Below are 12,069 nucleotides of genomic sequence, written 5' to 3'. Positions count from 1 at the left end.
CCAAAATAGTCACCCACAAGACGCATTGTTCGCAAAATTGACAAGCGTAAAATTGACAATTGTACACATCATAGGCAAAATGAATTGATTGGAAAATGTAATAATGACAATTGTACAACATCATAGGCATAAAGAATTGATTGGCAAAATGAACTGCGGTGACAAATGTAATAATATACATGGTTCAAAAAGACATATAAAATCCGTCTCATGATACATAAGCTATGAGAAACCCTAAACTAATGCTATCTAGCTACGGCTAAACTGACGTCGTCTAGTCAGACGTCTCATCGCGTCCAAGCGGCGTATCTGTCAGATTCTGCAAAAAAAGACAATAAGACAGCTTTCAGTAAGTATAAACATATAACGACATTTATAAAACAATACAAAAAATAGAAAAGAGTAAACCCTAATACTAACCATGCCGCCGCGAGAACTGAGAATTTCCATCAGGGCGTTTAAGCCCTTCCTGCCTGCGTACTCGCGCTCGTACGGTGTGGGATCATGTCCTGTCATCGACCACTGTCAAAACATACAAAGATTTCATTATGTTAGAATTAAAAAACTCATAAACCCTAAACTATCGAACATAAAGAGCAATGCGAAAACACTTACAAAATCGGCCTCAAATGATGCCCATCCACCGCTCCCCAAGTGGTGCGAGCTCCCTGCCTCTACTCGCGCTCTGGCTGCATCCTTTTGTTGCTTCCACTTGTCGGGATTCTCGCGCGCTGCTTTCTTTGCATTCTTCCAATCTTCTTTGGCCAGCCAATCTGGCCCGTTCCACCCATGCTTGATTGCTTTTTGCACTTCGAAACGCTTGTGTTTGCAGTATTCGCGCATTCGAATCTTCATCAGGTCTTCATTGAAGCGCTGATCCCGTGTTGGAACGGGAAACTCATCATGAAGTATGCTGATGACTCTGTCTTTTAAATCACTTGGTACTTCACTCCATTTGTTTAGTATGTAGTGTCTAAACAGCTAAGAACAAAGACCACGCATGCGCGAGATCACCTTCTTGCCGTCATCATCTATGATGATGCCGCCGCTGAAGTCGACGGAGTAAGGCAAGCCCTCTGGCCGGTGACACGTGAACCTGGGTGTCCCGGCAGGGGTCTCTAGCGGCGTGTCGATGGGGGTACAGACGTCAGGTGTCTCCACCGGCGTCTGGGCCCCGAAGCGAGGAGTGTCGACTGGGGTGGCTCCTGGCGAAGTAGGTAGAGGTGTGTAGCTGCTAGGAACAGTCAGCCGCGCAAAACCTGGCGTAGATGGCGATGATGTGGCTGGTGTGGGGGCGGGCAAAGAAGGGGAGGGTAAAGAGCCTCGTCGAACACGAGGCGGTGTGGAGGCATGGGCGGCGGAATCCCCACAACAACCGCCACCGCCACCACTAGAGCGCCGGTGTCTAGACGAGTGTGAAGATCGTCTCGTCGACACCGAAGCTTCGGAGCGCACCGAATGCTCCGAAAGAGAGGGAGATGCGGATGGAGTAGGAACACGCGATGATGCGTCAGAGCGATGACGCTCCACGTACCACTGTCTCTAATGCGGTGACAAAGAATAAACAAACTCCTCATCATCCATACCTGCATTAAACACACGAATATTTAAACTTAATATTGAATGAATAGAGTAGACAATGACGCAAAGACCATTAAATACAATGACGTAATGACGCATATAAATACAATGACGCAATGAATTGAGTGATAGAAGAGGCAAGTCGAAAACTCAGAATTTTCAATCAAAAGATGTGAGCACGAGTAGAAAAGAGCGTTATACACCATGGAAGGTACTTAGAGAGCCAGAGCTTTTACAACACGGAGCAAAATTGTTCAAATACAATATTTGTGGCTTTAAGAGATCTCTCTCTCATCCTCGCATAACTCAGCATAACTTCCTATATCTATATAGAGCTCTCCGTTTAAACACACATCCTCTTTTTCATTTTGTAGCTCCTCTGCATGCACCCCATATAGAGTAGTAGCATCTTGATGCTCGTCTGGCACCACCGCAGCTTCTTCTGATTGAGCATCTTCTCTGATCTCCTCCATTGATTCCGTTGTGATTGGCACATGGTAGCCTTCATACGTCCTTGCACTACGAGGGGCTACCTCTATGACGTACCACCAGTTTGATGTAGACTTTGTAGGATGAAATATTACCTGCCAGAGCCACATAACCTACATGAGAGCTTTCAAGCACATAACTTGTAAAAGGGGGATGTTAACTATTTACATACTTACTTGTTCACAATGCTCGGGTAGTACGAAAGTGTCTCTTAGGTCAGTCCATTTCTTAGTAGAATCCACCTCAAGAAAACCAGACTCTCCTCTACGCACAGTAGCGTTGCGACCCTCCATGATTATCTTGAACCATTGCACGTCGAACAAGTCGACAAAAAATCCTCTGTAATCGATCCTCAAAATCTCTTGTAGCGTGCCGAAGTAAGTGAGTTCCGCCACCGCAGGATCTGCATCAGAGGAACGTCGTCGACTAGACTATTCAAATTTTGCCATGATTCCACAATCTTGAGTAAAACGCTTTTTGTCGATCCGTTCCACCCTAAAATGTCGACCTTTACACCATGCTGCTGTGTATGACTTATACTACAACGAACAAAGATTATGAGTGGCCGTTCAAACGTTTAGAAATAAAGTCACTAGCTAGTCGTACATTGCAAACTTACCTTGGTCGTGCAACCCCGAGAGTACTCCCACTCTTCCTCAGTCACTTCGTCACCGCATTGTTGTGCGCTTTTCAATTGGTTGTGCAACCATCTTAAGCTCATGAATGTTGGTAGGCTCTCCAGACCCGTCGGATAGTGCATCGGTGGTCATCTTCCCCGTCTCCACTCGATTCGTGCCCTTTGTCGCTCTTGCTTTGCATCCTCATATTGTGAAATCCACTTTTGCATCACTGGATTGTGAAGCATGCAAAATCGGTTGATTTTAGCCTCTAGATCTTCCGTCATCTTCTTCTCAACACCGAGATTGCACATGACAATCCCAGATATGCGCTCATCATCTATGGTTCGCCATAGCGTGTCCCGGGCTTTATCAAATCCATCTAGCCACTCTCCAATGTACACTAGGGACTCTGATACCAATCAACCTTCTGCCATGCTACCCTCCGGACGTGCCTTTTGACGCACATATCCCTTAAGCGTTTTCATGAAACGTTCTAAGAAGAACATCCATCTGGAATGAACTGTGCCAGCTATTTCCACCTCATCAACTATGTGAACAAGAAGATGCACCTGAATGGTTAGCATGGTAGTAGGAAAATGTTTCTCAAACATGCACACAAGCTCCGCAGCATTTAGTTTGGCGAATGGTATGGAGTCTACGTTGATCTCCTTTTGTGAGATCCATTGCACCAGCTTTGCAAGTTTGTAGATTGTGTTACGGATGTCGAGCGACAAACATCCCTCAATGGCAACCGGTAAAATAAACTGTAAAGTATGTGCAGCAATGATATTAAAGTCCACATTTTATGCAATGATATTAAAGTCCACTATGAACGTACCTGACACATTTTATGCCAATCGTGTGACTTCAAACCGGTAAGCTTTCTTTCTTTAGTAAAACACATTCGGAGCGAGTGCATTACGCCAGTGGGGGTCCGCAAAGATCGAATGGTCTCTTTTACTTTGCGTTCTTGGGCTCCTGTGAAAATCCATGGTGCTTTAGGGAGTTTTATCGATCCATCAGACGTTGTTTGCGGCCAATATTGCTCCATACGATCCACATTTCTAAGGTCAACTCTGGCTCCCAAAGTATCTTTCTTGCCGGTCAGATGGTCCCATAGTAGATTACCCACATTCTTGAATATGTGCATTGGATTGAGCAAGTGATTGATCATGAGTCGGGGCCAGTATGGTAACTCGTACCATAGAGATAGTCTCTTCATCCCTGGAGGCAATCCGTCATCGCACATCTCCTTCTGCTCTAACCATGCTTGTGCAGACATCCTTGGTGGCTCTCTTCCCAAAAAGCCGTCGCGTAACACATGATTCTCTGGAAGATACGCTTGATGACCTTCGTAGATTTGCTTCTTCAGTGAGGGCGCCCTACGTGCATTCAGTCTAGGTCCACATGTGACACATGCTCTGTATCCGCTTGTTTGAAGCTCTGCATGTATACACATGATAATAGATCAACTATGGGAAAAAACAAGATTTACAGTGTCTGAGTGAGGAGTGTCAATAGATCACCTGAGCATTCTGTTAGCCCGGGATATTCATGCATGGTCCACATTAGAATGCCTCTGATCAAAGCATTCCGTCGTCCTGTGTGTCGGCTCATATCCACCACCTCTATGCCAATCCACAATTGTTGTAGCTCTTCCAATAGTGGACGAAGATACACATCCATATTCTCCACTTTATATCGCCCTGGCACAATCAAGATTAGCCATAGGTGCCCCTTCTTTGTAGTCAACCACGGGGGAATGTTGTAGTTGACGATGACAACGGGCCATACACTGTAAGATGTTGATCTTTGACCAAATGGATTTATGCCATCCATAGCCAGGCCTAAGCGCAAATTTCGAGCTTCCCTGGCAAAATCCGACCATGTTCCATCTATATGTTTCCAGGCTGCGCAATCTGCAAGAATTCATAGCACACCATCCGAAGATTTATTCTCCTCATGCCATGATGCTAGGGCGGCCATGAACTTACATTCGAAGAAATGCTTGATGCGAGGAAGCAGAGGAAAATGTCGCAAAACCTTTTGTGGAATTTTTTTCCCGTGGAGATCTACTCGATATCTTTCGGAATCACATTTCGGACACTTCTCCATGTCTATGTATTCCCCTCTGAAAAGAATGCAGTCATTAGGACAAGCGTGGATAGAATTGTAATCCATCCCCAAGTTTCGCAAAATCTTTCTTGCTTCATCTCGGGAATCTGGCATCACATTGTCAGCTGGTAGTATGTGCTCTTTAAGCAATCTACACAACATAAAAATACGATACAGTCATGTAAAAATCTATCAGATCATTATACATTTAGAGTTTTATTAAAGTAAACTAATTGTAATAGATCACCTGAAAAGCGTTGTGACGCTAGTGTCACTCCATCCAAACTTTGCCTGCATGTTGAGAAGAACCAGGAGTGCTTTCAATCTAGACATACGTGCTCCATTATACAATGGCGTATCGGCTGCACTTTTCATATCATCATAGATAAGCCCTTCTGAATCCATGATCGTCTCGATCATTTCATCAATCTCGGGCTCAAACATTGCCTCGTTGGGAATGTGCTCTGCATGATCATCCCCCGAGCTGTCAGAGGCTACATCTTGTGGCCTCACATATGCTGCTTGACCAAAGCGCCTGCGAACACGTCTATTGGGTTGCAAGATTGCTGCTTATTGGCCAGCGTCAGAGTCCAACGAGTTATAATTGGCAAAAACTTGATCTATAATAGATGGATCGAACTCGCCAAATTCACGAACGTGCTGCAAAGAAACAATAAAATATATTTTCCTATTTTGTAGTGCCTTTCCTTTAACTCTATGTGGTCAAAGGGTTGTCACTTTCATACGCGTCACATTGACGAGCGTAGAACCACCATGGATTATGCCATCATGGGCAACTTTGACACAGACGGTGATGAAGCCAAGTGCTGTGGAACTATTGAAAGGATAGTAAAGGTTAATTTTAAAAGCTTTCATACTTTCATCTTCGAGTGCAAGTGGTTTGCAAATGTGTCTAGACGACATGAGAATGGCCTCTACATGGTGGACTCTAGTGTGCATCACACAGGGAGGCATGACAATTTAGTTTTACCGTGAAATTGTGAGCAGATGAGTGACATGTACCTTTTTTATTCTTATTTTCTTGTAGCATTAATTATACCAATGCTACTCACTTTGAGCTTCTCTTTTATAGGTCAACTATATCCTAGTAATCCACCAACCAAAACTTTGGTTTGTAATTCCCGTAACACCTCAAGGGAGAACCATTTTTTACACTAATGAAGTGGAGACCATCTTCGACCCTCTTTCACCTCCAACATTGGATGAGGTGGAGATAGAGGAGAGGGAGGTCGATGAATCAAGTCCGGTGGTAGCAAGTCTTAGCGAGGATGATTGTCATGATGATGAAGATGATGATATGGAGGATGACAAATTCGAAGACGATGAAGCCAATGCATCCAGAAACGACAATTCCGTTTCTCTCTTTATTGATTTAGGAGCCATGGGCTTAGAATTGGATGATGCCTCATGTAGAGATTTTTTGGAAGATGATTCATAAAAATTTTGTAGTTATAAAGTTTTTTGGTCGTGTAATCCATTCATCTCTCCCTTCCCCCTCTTCCTCTCTTGAATTTTGTGAACATGGTCAATTATGTTAATCAAGTGACAGTGATTATTTTAGCTGTAACCAAGTGTAACTTTTATTATCCAACACCCCCCCCCCCCTCTCTCTCTCTATCCCTCTCTCCCTCTTTCTCTTTCTTTCTCATTTCTTTTTTAAATTTGAAAACTTCATATAATATTCTTTAATTTTTATTGAAAGGAGGGAAACACCAAAATTTGAGGGGGGGGGGGGGGATGTTTAAGCCAAAATTTTAAAGTTTAGGCGCTAAATTTTTCCTCGAAAATAAACATGGTAATATCAACAGTAGTAAGTGAGGTAATAATAATCGTGAAAATAGCCAGGGTAATAGTTTAAATACACAAAAAAAAACCCCGCCCTCCTCTCTCTTCCCTCTCCAGCTGAGAGTTTGGACCTTCTCTCTACAAACCGCGGTAAAAGAGCGCGCTAAACAATTAGAAATTTTCATAGTGCATCTTCTCTCTTTTTCGCTCCAAATCCATTGCAAGCATTTTTTACTCGGGTTAATCACTCACGTCATTTGGATGTGAATCGATATACTTCTCTTTGTGATGACTGCTTGTAGTTTTATCAAAAAAATAGGCCATTTTTTAAAAATCACCTTCTCTTTTTTATTAGCAAAAAGGGAAAGCGTCACTAAGGCCTCACCCCTTTGGGACAGGCCAAAAAAGTTTTCTCTCACATTCTATTGGAAGGGAGGAGGAAGTACAATTATGATAAAATTAGAAAGATACTTTCATTGGTGGGGCTTGTGTTCATTGAAGAAAGTGCATCTCAAGCAAGTTTTTGCATGTTCCTGACTTCTAATGTTGATCTCTCTTCTTCTTCTTCTTCTTCTTCTCTCTGTCTCTCTCTCTACAATACTCTTGTACTCTGCTAGATAAAGCTTCCATAGACATATCCTTTCCTACACTATCCTAAACTCTGTGTTTTTACTCCTTGATTGCCCGATTGCTACATTGTGTGCTATCCATCCCTTTGGGCACTTCCATACTTGCTATCTGTTTACTACCTTGGCCCTTTCATGGTTGAAATTTTAATGCAATAGTGCCTTGCAATATGTGAATGACATTCCAATATTTGCCCTCGCATCCTCTCCAAGGTAACTACCTTTGTACAAATTCCATTGCTAGTAGATTTCCTGCCTTTTGAGGCACAAAAACATGGTCAGACTTTTCATGCAAGTGTAAGAAACCCTCGCACCCACCCTCTCCTTCTCCATTGCTATGCTATGGTTCTTTTGGCCTGTTTCTTTTCAATATCCATCGACATTTTCTCCCAAAAATTTGAGGACCTCCCTATGTACAATTGCCTACCCTTTTGGGGCCAAAGGTGCATTGGCAAAGTACCTCAAGGGCAAAGGATTTTTGCATTGCCACATGAAGGTAATGCATTGCCAGAATTAATAACACAAGGAGGCAAAAGCTTGCGGTCTGAGCTTGACGTTGCTCTGCATTGTGTAGAGAAGCACCTAGCTCTACAAGGACTCAAATTTACTCATAATTGAGGTAGCCATGACCTCTTTGATGATGCTTTTGAAGAGGAAGCCACAGGGAGAAGAGCATGAAATCGGGGCCAAAGGTGCATTGGCAAAGTATCTCAAAGCAAAGGGTTTCTGCAGTGCCACATGAAGGTAGTGCATTGCCAGAATTTGCACACAAGGAAGCAAAAGCTTGCGGTCTGAGCTTGACAATTGCTCTGCATTGTGCACGGAAGCACCTAGCTCTACAAGGACTCAAATTTACTCATAATTGAGGTAGCCGTTACCTCTTTGATGATGCTTTTGAAGAGGAAGCAACATGGATTAGAGCATGCAATCGGGGGCAAAGGTGCATTGGCAAAGTATCTCAAGGGAAAAGGCTTTCTGCTGCAATGCCACATGAACGTAGTGCATTGCCAGAATTTGCACACAAGGAAGCAAAATCTTGCGGTTCTCTGGATTTCATGCTCTTCTCTCTGTTGCTTCCTCTTGAAAAGCATCATCAAAGAGGTCATGGTAGGCCTGAGCTCGACATTGTTCGGCATTGTGCAGAAAAGAACCTAGCTCTACAAGAAGGACTCAAATTTACTGGTCCTTTCTCAAAAGAGAACTTAAAAATTAAATTAAACAAAAACTCAAAAGTTCAATAATTCAATACTTACCTTACTAGTTCATGTCCTTCCTCTAGTACCTCGAGGATATCCTTCACCAATCATCAAACTTGTGAGCCATGTAAGAACTCGTCATTCGCGTCTTTCCAATAGATTGAAAGTTTCCTCATCAGAGATTTGTTAACTCACTTTCGCCTTCTCAACCTCGAGAAGAATAATCCTTCTAGAAATCAATCTAGGTATCTGTCCTTGTGCATAATCCTGCACTATTAGTCTAGAGGGTATTAAACCTCTTGTGTCCTCCCACATAGGGAATGCCAAAGTCGTAGAGCATTAATCTCGATGTCTGTCTTTCATAAATAGATTTTGTGATCACCTTAAAGAAGGTTCTTGTTCTGGACTGTCCTCAACATAGGCGTCTACGGTTCCAATCCGAAGATTCCTTGTGCACGGCGGCACTTCTTTCCAATCTTTTCCTCTTCCGAGTTATTACCACTAGCAGTGTTTTCCTGACGCCCATCAATGTCTCTTCCTTGCAGATGCCATCAAAAATGTTTCACCTTGCAAGCATCAATGACGCCTTGCCAAATCTTAGGCAGATAAGATTATAGCCCTAATATTTTCTAAATGTACCTTCAAACCCAGTTCACAATAAAGCGAACCCTCTCTGATTCTCAGGGATGTTCTCCCATATGTAATTCTTACTATTTTGAAATGGTTGGCGAATTATACTCTTACGAACATAATAGTTCGAATTTATTCCAGCAGCGTGTAAATGCTACTTAACCTGCTCATGGAGAAACATATGACGCAACCAAAAGTTGCTATTGTAATGGTGTCATAAAATCTAATATCTAATATCTAACCAACCCAAATGATTTTCTCATATTAAAATGATCACTTAATGTGGGAGAATAAATGGGAACAAGTGTTAAGATATAGACATGTGCTTATAGATCTATCTAAACACGGGGCCAATGGTAAAGGGGCCCAAATGAGAGATGCTCTATCAAAGAGCAAGGCTAACAAATGGAGCATAAGACCTTAGGGTTAGATTCATTGAAGACCTCCAATATTGTGTGTAAAAGGCCTCTGACCTTAGGTAAGCTAGGGCTAAGCTTGAGGCGCGGGAACCCGACCCATCTCGAGATGTTTGTCCTGCTTGTCATGCTTGATGACTAAGGTGCTTGAGGTGCTTGATGATTGAGGTGCTTGAGATGCTTGAGGTGCTTAATTATTGAGATGCTTGAGGTGCTTGACATGCTTGAGATGCTAGGGTTGCACTTAAGGTGAGAACCTAGCCCAAGCTTAAAGTGCTTAACGACCAAGCTTGTGGTGGGAACTGGGCCTATGTATGAGGGGCTTGAGGTGTCAAAAAGTCAAATATTCAATCCCTACCAGGAGGGGGCGAGCCCTACATGAGGGGGGATGAGAGAGAACACCCACACACTCACACAAGGCATGCATGGTACAAAGAAAGCAAGAGGGACACTTGTCAAGTTCCTCCTCATGTTGCCCTCATGGTGTGCCTGAAGCCTATTGGTTGGCCACCCAAGGGGTCCAATAATAATTTAGGAGATTTAATTAATTGATTTAGAATTTATCTAGGCCTCTCTCTCAAAGGGGAAAGGGGGACACTTGTCTCAAGGCTACCCTTGCTGCTTGTAATGCCTCCTGCTTGTGATTGGCTAGGCCTGGAGGGGTCCAATGAGCTTCAAGCATGATCTACACGGGGGGGTCAACCCAAGCAAGCTAGGGGGTTGCTTAGGGGGTATACTCACCTACACACACTCACAAACACTCTCATTGTGTGCTATGCAAAGTGCAAGAGCTCCCTCTCCTTCTCCAAGCAAGTAGAGGTTGAGAGCCTACATCAACACTCTTGGATATGGAGTGCAAATCCAACCAAGAGCCATGATTCAATGCTTAAGCTTGCCATCTCCTTCTTCTTCATTACTATACTATTATATATGCTAGCAACAAGAGTTATGATAAGTGAGGAACTAATTCTTTCTCCTACGAAATGTTTCTTCTTCCTGCTCTTCCCTACCCTCATTCCCTGCTAGCTCTCTCCACCTTCGAAGGTGTTTGAGGTGTTGGGATTGAGGCTTGGAATAGTTAAAGCTTTCTTCAATTTTATGTTATGTTTGTGATGCATGAAGCTTTCCATCTTCATTGCATCACCTAGGTCACAAGGAACACAAAGATTGTATTGTAACAAGTCTCTCTTAATGGGAGAAATCATAATACAAATGCCTATTGGAGGGGGGACCGGCTTCACATAAATCCGGTCCTCAACTGTTGTCATGTTCTCTAAATTCTCTCTCTTGCAAAAGTATTGTTCATGCCAAGTTAACTAATTGCTATGATTATGTTGCTATCTTCAATTATGTTCACCCGCTATGCTCACAAAGTCATTTCTCAAAAGTACTCTCATTAATTTCCGCTACTCTCAAATTAAATAGGCCAATTCCATTACATTGGTATCAGAGCATTTGGTTTCTCTTTTCTTGCTTAAGAAGAGAGGTCCTTAAGTAGCCTATAAATGTTTGATGTTGTTAATTATATTAGGGTAAGTGGAACTGGAATCTATTATCGGTTTTGTTGATCCCACTATGTGAGAGATGGTGCACACCTCGAGAGATTTGGACTTAATAATGGAGTCTTTTTAGACTTGCCTACGGCTTTACCATTACTGATCCATAAGAAGTCCAAAAGGAGCTAGCCCTTGGCAACTCTGCTATGTTAGACCTACTCCTCTACTCTCTATAATTAACCACTTCGAGCCGTGGGTGTAGATACTTAAGAGCCGATTTTCAAAGGCTAAGAGGAGTGGCAACTAAGGTTTTGAATTGCCAAAGCATACACTGAGTACATACATAAATTTTGTTAACATGGCTGACAATAATCAAGAGAGTCGAATGAACATTAATAGCTTTGATTTTGCACATGAAGGTGCTAATGATGATGCTCCCATGTTTGTGAATTATCTCGTCACTAGGTTGCAGCAAGCTATGGGCAAAACCCTGCTTTGCAAGCCGAAGTTACTCAACAACTTCACGCTTATGGAATTTCCCTTCCTCTCCAAGAGGAGAGAGAGCTTAGGAGGCCTCTTGAAGAGACCCCCAAAAGAAGACTCTCTCCCATTCGAGAGGAGGAATCCAAAGAGCAAGAAAGCAATGAAAGTTTAAGTTCCTCTGAAGATGTGGCTCCATGAAGACGGCGGTCTAGACGATCGCCCACTCCTCCCAAGAGGAAAAGATCAACACATAGTCCTTCTCCTCATCACTCTGAAAGGCAAGAGAGGAAACAAAGGAAGAAAAGGGCTAGGAAGAGGTCACCCTCTTCTCCTTCTTCTTCACCTTCCTCCTCTTTCGACGAAAGTTATGGCTATTCTCCTAGAGAATACAAGAGGGGAGGACATCGCAAATCATTTCCTGCATGGCGAAGGTCACAAAAGCTAAAGAAGTTCAAGGAGGGAGGAAAGAGTATCTATTTTCTCACCTATGATGGCACCTTCGGTGCTACCGACAAAGTGTTGGCCTTCATCCAGCAATTTGATGCGTCCTTTGGAGATGAGGGCTTCACAGAGTCCTCCAAGCTACGCCATCTAGCTATGCACTTTCAAAA

This window comes from Adiantum capillus-veneris, chromosome 19, assembly GCF_014529385.1.
Source record: "Adiantum capillus-veneris isolate H3 chromosome 19, ASM1452938v2, whole genome shotgun sequence".
NCBI lineage: Eukaryota > Viridiplantae > Streptophyta > Polypodiopsida > Polypodiales > Pteridaceae > Adiantum > Adiantum capillus-veneris.
This window is presented reverse-complemented; position numbering follows the sequence as displayed.